Source organism: Vicugna pacos, chromosome 1 (genome assembly GCF_048564905.1).
Source record: "Vicugna pacos chromosome 1, VicPac4, whole genome shotgun sequence".
NCBI lineage: Eukaryota > Metazoa > Chordata > Mammalia > Artiodactyla > Camelidae > Vicugna > Vicugna pacos.
In genome coordinates, this window is record NC_132987.1 from 88884229 (window position 1) to 88893105 (window position 8877).

Genomic DNA, 8877 nt, shown 5'->3' on the forward strand with positions numbered 1-8877 from the left:
ATCATGAGTTCGAAATTTGCAGCTACTAACTACTATACATAAAATAGATAAACAACAAGTTTACAATGTATAGCACAGGGAAGTATGTTCGATTTCTTGTAGTAACCTATAATGAAAAAGAATAAGAAAATGAATGTATGTATATATATGTATGACTAAAACATTATGCTGTACACCAGAAATTGGCACAACATTGTAAACTGACTATACTTCAATAAATAAAGAATACAAAAAAAAGTTACTTATTTTCAGAAGGATAGACAAGTTTTAAATACTTTCTAACTAAAGCATTAGCATTTAAAGTGTATTCACACTTTTTTCTATTTGTATTCATTAGCAACACATAAGAATTCCAATCCACAACTTCTGGCCACAAAATGAGATGTGCCACTTTATTTAATTGATAGTAACCAAAAGTAAAGAAATATAGTGTTTTATTTGGCCTTTGAGAAAAAAATAATTATTTATATCAGGGTGTTTGAATTATCAAAACCAATTTATGGACCCCACCAGTGTGAGAAATACAGTTCTAAAACTTTTTATTCTTAGTTTTCCTACCAGCCTGAAAGCAAAACAAAAATAAACAAGTAAAAAGCACTACTTATTTTAATAACTATAATCATTCAGGGTCTAGAATATATGAGAAATTCTCATTTTCTCGAGGCAAAATTCTCTTGACCCCATCGTCATATCCAAGGTCCAACAAAGGATCAAATCTGGGTAATTTTAGAAAACTGTAGACCTAATACACAAAATATATCTATACATTAATATAAGAAAAGACAGTATTCACACTGCACTTTTAATAATCACCAATATACTGTTTTCAAACATCCACTCTATGAGTGTATTATACAGAGAGCTTTAAAAAAAGAAAAGAATATATGAGTCTTATTTCTGAGGATTTTACACTGAGGTGCCTATAAACAATGAAGTCACGTTCAAAACAAAACTAATGTATAACATTAATATCAGAAGAATTAAAAAGAGTAAACCGAGAGCTCAAAAATTGTGATGTTAAAAAGTCAATATTATGTGGAATCTTCTCTATTATCATAATATTGGTTCTACAACGGCATTATAAAGTACAGAGCTAACGAGAAAAATTAATTTAAAAATTAACCAATCGACTTAAAAAATTTTAGGTCAAGATTTCCTTTCACAATAGATAAGAGTTTGTACTTGGCTGGACTAATGAATCAGTCGCAAAGTTCCCCTGCCTTGGACAGCATTTTACTAGACATCAAACAGAATTAAGACTAGGTAAAGATGTTCATAATTTGATGTAAAAATAGGATTTTAATTACGGAGATCTCACTGTAGTTTAACATTTTTCCTCTCAATGCTAATTTGGCAAGCTAACACAAGTCTCGGATGCAGAGGTACAAATTGCAGGAAGATGATGCAAACAGCACCAGCATGCTTTGTGCGTAAAAGGTTGCAGAGAGCAATTATCACTTCATTAATTTGTAATGAAGACCAAATTGCCTGTAAGTGATGGTGGCTTGCCATCTCAGGCCACTTACAAAAAACAAGTCTCAAACTCCAGCATTTGCTGAGGACTAGACAGTGGAAATAAAATCCCCAAATGAGTGTTTTTGCAACAACAGCAACAGAAATCATTAATTAAAGCTGCTGCTATAATGTTTATACTTTATAAATTTAAAGAATGCTCATGTTTATCCTATCTTCCTACTCCAAGAACTAAACTGCATGTTCATAAATTATTAGAGATAATATATTGTCATTTGTCATAGTAATTGTCCCAAGGCCAACATAGAAAAAGAAAATGGGTGACATAGAATGGGTGACAAATAGAATTGGGAGGTGTAAAGCATCTATCTCTTCATTTTTCTAATCCTTAAAAAAATAATACTCTGCAGGAGTTGTCTAGTGGTAACATTGTCTTCAGCAGAAGGGGACCCAGAACTAGTAAGAACTCGAATTCTTTCTAAAGCTCAAATTCTCCAAAATCAGTAATTCTGATGTTTAGCTTGGTTCCCAGATTCTTACTAGGAGCTTTTATTATTCGACCACAGAGGCCAGAACTGAGTTTCTTGTTTTTCTCTTTTTCCAGATTATTACAACCATAAGAAAACCACCTAACCAGACTTCCTTTCCCGAGAAGGGTCATTCTGAAATCTACTCCCTGGAGCATAAGCACAGTGAGCCCCTCCATCATCAAAGTACAGGAGGCTCTTGATTTATCTTTTCTAGATAGCACAGCTCCTTGACACTGAGTATTTTGAGGGAAAACATTTTTTTAACAATTAATTAGCATTTAACCTAATAACTCTCATTTTGATAAACCTCGGTTATAGTAATTACAGATTTATACTCATTTATACTCTCTTGGATACATTTTTAGATACTTGTTAATAAGGAGTAAGGAGTAAAATGTTTATATTTTCTTTGAGAGAGAGAACTTGCATTACATTTAGTGCATAGGCTAACTCAATTAAAGAAATATTAAAGTGAGAAAAAGTAACTTTATGATTTACCTTATAAGATTTCAATTTTGCAGTGATAATAAAAAGAAAATGATAATCAATCACAGACACAGAAAACAAACTTATGGTTACCAGCTGGGAAAGGAAGTGGAAAGGGTTAAATTGGGAGTTCAAGATTTGCAGATACTATTACAAGTAAAATAGATAAAGAAGTTTCTACTACATGGCACAGAGAACTATATTCAATATCTTGTAGTAACTTATAATGGAAAAGAATATGAAAATGAATATATGTATGTATATGTATGATTGAAACATAAGCTGTACATCAGAAACTGACACACTGTAACTACTATTCTTCAATAAAAAAAGAAAATGATAACCAATATTCTTATGTTTACAATACTACATTTGCATTTCAATGGTTAATAAGAAGCATATAGTTCTGCACTTTATAAAATGCTCATGATGACTAATCTTGCACTCAATAATTGTATGTGATAGTAAGTTGGTTCATGTTATTCTTTCGCCACTTACGTTCCTTACTCCCATGTTTCTTTCCCTTTGTACACACTATAGCCATTGCAAGATTCAGTGTTCATCCTAGAAATACTTGAAGATGTACCATGTATCACCATTTTTAAATGTAGAGATGCATAATCACTTACAGTAAGGATGTCACGGTCAAGTGTCAGGCACAGACATATCCACATAAAGTGTTATTTCCATTTATTCATAAATAGTTTTTCTTAGCCCATAGGTCTCAAAAGTACACACACACACACATTTGTAATAGTACTACATAAAAAGACAGAGTTAAATAAAACAATTGAGACAAATGAGAAAGAGGATAATTGGGCTCTTGGGGTTTTGCTGTTGTTGATGATGATCTGGGGTCAAGTCAGAGCAACACATTTGTAACCAGAGGATTGAAGAGAGGGAAGATGGAGATTTGATACTGAGAAGCCAGCATCAGTAACAAGATGCGGGCCAGAGTCCAAGGATAAAAATGCCCAGAAGGAGCATGCCTGAGACGGTCTGTCCAGTAGTCTTCACAACAATGACTAGCATCCATTCTCCTACCCACCTTTAACTCCTAAGTATTTAGCAGAAGTTTGATATTGGTATTAGAAGTGTCTTACTGAAAACAGGGAGGACAATGTCCCAGTTTCAGTAAAATAAGCTGAAAAGTGCTGGAAAACCAGGAAAGGAGTGAGAAGACCAGAGATTATTATTGAGGAAAGCCAGCAAAGGATTTCAGAGAGTACGAGACCGAGTGAGGACCAGGATAGTGTATGATCCCTGTTCAGAAATCTCAGGAGTATTGAGGAGACCCTGGTACATTCTGCAGTTACTACAAGACACAGGTGGTGTCTTCAGAAAGCCTGAGCATGTGGGGGTCCTGGGGCTGTCACCAGCCCCTACCTTGGATTCTCTGTATGTTACCCAGCACCCCACACTCACAAATGCGTCTCAGGACGGCTCAGTTCCTAAACTCTCTAGACTGAAACCAGAAGGAGGACAGCCTTCACCTCTCTAGGGTTTCATTTTAGTTCTCTTCCTCCCAGCTGGGCTTCAGTGGTACTGTACTGAGAGCTTAGGGCTGTTGCCACGTCTGTGCACCTGTGGACATATGTCCCACACTTCAGACCACAGCTTGTCTAACTTCCTTACATCACAGGTTCTTCTTTTTGGCTAAGCATTAGCCAGGGAGCTTTTTAAAAATACTGCTTCATAGGTGCCAATCCAAACTAATTCTTTCTTTTTATACTGCCTGGGTGATTCGAATGTGCCTGCGTGATTCCTCTAAGGTTGGGAGCCAATGATCGGTGTCCCTTGGCCAAGTGGAACATTCAGTTCTGACAGCACACTCCAATACCAGTATCTAAGACTTCTGAATCTCCTCAGAAACTATGTCTGAAGTTTCTAGACACAACATTGTAAAATGATTATAAATCAATAAAAAATGTTTAAAAAATAAATTAAAAAAAATAAAGTTTCTAGATAGCCCTGCCTCTGTCTCTGCAGAAGGACCTTTTTCTCAGCCCTTATCCATCCCATCTGTTTTTTGATTCCAATTTGCCAGGGCCCAGATGTGTCTTACGTAGAAGCTCACCTGCATATTCTCATCTTCTACCTCCTACAGAGATTTGTAAGATATTATTATAATAAACAACATAAATCGAATCATAATGCTGCATTTCACATCTGGTGGTAAATGCAAAACGTGTGCATTACGAAAAGATGTAAATAGTGTAGGGGAGAGGGTTTCCTTCAATCACATATTTCCCCCAGTATTAATGCAAGACAACTGATTTTAGACATGCTCCAGTTTTTAGCATTTTCTATAGTTTGAGGGTATCCTACTGTGATTTCTGTAGTGATCTGCAATTTTTTAAGATGTCTCTATAAGAGCAGTTTCACTTGATTCCACGTGCATTTATTAAATATTTCTATATGCAAAGCCCAGAATAGTAAACAGATAGGGAAAATGAGACTTTTGCTATCCAGAAGCTGGTGTTGGAGGGAGAGGCACAGGTACCACCCAGGGCAGATGATGATACGCTCTCTCTTCGAGGTACGGCAAGAAGCTTGGAGAAGGGAAGGATTACCACCAGAGGAGGGTCCTGGAAAAGTATTACAGAAGAAGAAATGGAAACGGAGGATGACTAGAACTTCCACAGGCAGAAATATGGGGGCACACTGGAAGGAAAAGTGTGAGCAAGCGGGAAGACGTGTGAGGACAGACCCTGTTTAAGGAACTGGCTTCCAGCAGGGCTGGGACATAGGGCACTGAGCAGTGGGCATGCTGGCAGCTACTTAGAAAAGAAAGATCCGGGCCAATTTGGAAATATCCACTGACGTGTATCCACTTGACTTGCTGCAGCAAGAAACTGCTGAAAGGGACCCAATGTGAGCTCCAGATGGGGAGTTGGTTCTGCCAAGAGAAGGAGAGAGGGCGCTTCAGAAAGTCCACCACAAAGATCCAGGAGAGAGGCCTGAAGATGATGACCTCTGGTGAATGAATGAACAATGAATAGTTCCCGAAGGATTACAAAGGGATATACTCGTTTCTTATGAATGTATATATGATCCAGCTACATGTGCAGAGTAACACAGCTCATTATATTATAATTTTTGACTGCTAAAACATATTTCAGAAAGATTCCTGTTTGTACGGAATGATTGCAAGCATTATCAGAAAAAAAATTCAAGGTCCATATACGTCAATAAATGCATTTCTTTTATTTTTCTCATATGAAATAGTGTTCTCGTAGACCCTATATGTGGTTCTTTCAAGAACATTTAATGAACATTTATTGAATAACTACTATGTGCCAAGATCTATATTGATAATGCAGTAAAAAAAGGAGACAGGAAATATCTCTGTTCTTAAAGAACACACTGTCCTCATCCATTGTTATATCCATTTTTATTTTATAAAGACATATTCACTTATTTCTCTTTCATTATTCTTTCTCGCTGGTATGGTCTCTGGTTTGGCTTATCTTTTCCTCCCAAACATCTAGCCCTGTGCCTAAAACCAAACACTTTATAGAAATTTTCTAAAATTACACATCATGTGATGTGCCAGATGTTACACTTATATAACTAACAAAGCACAGAAGTACACTTTTGGGTACAGAAGGCATTGAATTTTAAAAATCAACACTCTGGATAGTTATGTGTCAGAGTGGCCTTAACAGTGTAAATATAAGACATACACCAAGTTAATAAACATTTTGTAAAAATTTAAAAAAAGAAGAAGGCAGTAAATTTCTAGAAAATATAGGTTAATAAATTTATGATATAGATTTTTAGAATAGATGGTGAAGATTTTTTGAAAGATGAAGAAAATGAATATTACAGTTTGGGAAATGGTGGGGTGGCAATGAAAACACTTTCCAAAATGATGCAAAAATGTTTCAAGATCTACCAAAAAGTGACTTTCTGGCCAGAGGAATTAACTTGTAAGAAATATGATACACTAAAACAAAATATACTATGGGGACACCATATCTAAATTTACCATTGTCAGAAGTTTTCAATTAAACCTAATATTTGAATTTAATTTTCCTGTGAAGAGAAAAAATGTCATTGTAAAGGAAAGATAGGAAAAGTATAGTTTGCATTATTGAGGTTTGATTTTGATGGTGAAATATTTCTATTCATAATGTAAAAGAAACATAATTGCAAAAATGCTACTTTTAGAACTATGATCATGAAGTATACCATTATCTGAAAATTACCTCCATAAAGAGGAGCCAAAATAGTTGAAAAATCATAAATAAAATGTTTATCTATTCCACAGAAGTTGGGAAAAACTGTTTATATTTATCTGCACTTTCTTCACTCTTTCTGTTCATATATAGCCAAATAACTTAACTGTTCATAGAAACTTCCCTTAAATATCAGGGAGTAAGACAATGAGACTAACATGTTTCCAATTCTTGGAAAAATATTCATACGAAATTGCCCAATAAAAAGGTAATTTTAGAATTCAGTATAACTGCTTGAAAATAATGGGGGAAAATTCCAAGCACATTGGCTTAACTTGTCTAGACTGAACACTGTGCTAAAATGGACATTTACAGAATTATTACAAATGGCCAGCTACTTAGAAATTAATGCATAGCAGTGACAGCAGTACATTTCATACGAGTTGTGAGACTCATGTAATTTCCTGCTATGATAATGGGTCACAGCCACAGTAATTCATAGCAATTTACGGTATACCTGTGGAGCCCTCACGGTGACGGAAATGAAATTAACTCATGTCACTGTGGAGCAGATGCTAAGCTGTACAGATCTTCAAATAACTCAGTTTATTTTTTAACACAATAAGTGCAATGCTTGAAAGCATTTTTCTGAAGTGTAAGCTGCTTTATAGCAACAGTTTTCAAGCTGCAGAGACATCTTCTGCTGTTGTTCCCTCAGTGGTGGCAACCCTGTCTCATAGGAACATTTTTAACCCTTTATCCATTGAGTATCCGAGGGAGCCCAGGGCCTCAGCGCTAGAGGCAAACAGACCCTCGGCTTAAAATCTACCCCTGCTACTTAATAGGAGGTTTAATAGATTATGATTTAATTTACACAACTCTAAATGGGAAAAGTCATAGTGAATTCTTTCTAGAGCTGTTGTGAACAAAAGTAGATTATCCATTTAAAATAGTTGTAACAGCAGGCGGCACCTGGGAGGCAGGAAACAACAAGTAAATAATGTTATTATCATTCTGCTGAAGCTAAGTTAACAAAAAATGTCATTGGAATATGTGGATTTGTTTTCCTTATAAAATAATGGGAATGTAATTTAAATTCAAGCTTTCCCTAGTTCCTATGCTTATTTTACTAATCTAGAGATTCTTCAAATTTATTTAAGGTCTCCACAATTTCTCACAAGCATAGTTTGTTTTACTGTTTTAAAGTTCAATAAGTATAATTAATGACAGAAGTTAACAGAATATTGGACTGCTTCATAGCTGTATTACAAATGAGCCTGCTGTCTCTTATCTATGATATATTTGCTATTCTATGTGGAGTAAAATTTTGCCAATATTATTCCACACTTCACTAGGTATTATAGTTCTGTAACTTTATTAGACATGTGATTTCAGTCTCTTTCACTATTATTTTTTAAATAAAAAAGTATATTTATCTGTGTAACATATTAATAGATATTATATGTTTTAATAAGATTAAAATGCATTATTAAGATGATGCGTTTACTTCATACTGGTCAGTGTGTTAAGTTTCAGTTATGTCATGTCTAAATGGAGATGATAATAGTACCTTTCTGACAGTACTGCTCAGCTGCTTAACAGATTATGTTGATAGTTAATAAGTGCTTACATAGTTGTGACCTGCTAACTAAATAAAACAAATATTTATTCAGGACTTACATGTTACAACATTGTTTCTGGTACTATCATGATAAAGCTGCAGAAGTCATGGTTTCCTGCCCTTGAAAATCTTCATTATAAGAATGGAAATATACTAGTGTTAGACAGTCATTCATACAGTCAGTGGAAATCCACTGTGGGCCACGCACTCTGCTACGCCCTGGGGACCTCCTTCAACAATAAAGCCACCAATGTTTTCCTGGAGTTTATGTTCCCCTTGAAAGAAAACAAAGAGTAAGCAAACAAACACACATGACAAGTGAGATGGTGAGAATCATTATGAAGACAAACAAATGCAAAGACAGGGTAAGGGGATAGAAGACCACAGTTGGGCGATGAAATGATGTTTTACATGGAGGAACCAGGAATAAGTTCTCATTTTTGCAGCCACTTGAATGAAGTGAGGAACCAGGCCTAAAGACTATCTGTGGATATAATATCCCAGACTAAGAGTCCAGAAAGCCCACGGGCAGGGAGATCGAGGGTGGTTTGTAATCAGGGCATACCAAGGAGGCCACTGTGGCTGA

At 35.5% G+C, this 8877-nt stretch overlaps 1 protein-coding gene across 4 annotated transcripts in view; it reads right to left on the reverse strand.

The window, feature by feature from the left end:
• EPHA3 (EPH receptor A3) overlaps positions 1-8877 on the reverse strand; it is a 331506-nt gene that overhangs the window by 241127 nt on the left and 81502 nt on the right. The window contains exon 1 of one of the 4 annotated variants that reach the window (XM_072966925.1): positions 8351-8416. The exons of the other annotated variants lie outside the window; for them this stretch is intronic. The gene's annotated coding sequence lies outside the window, so the exon portion shown is untranslated. Of the gene's footprint in view, positions 1-8350; positions 8417-8877 lie in introns of those variants that run through there. 4 annotated transcript variants of the gene reach the window in all.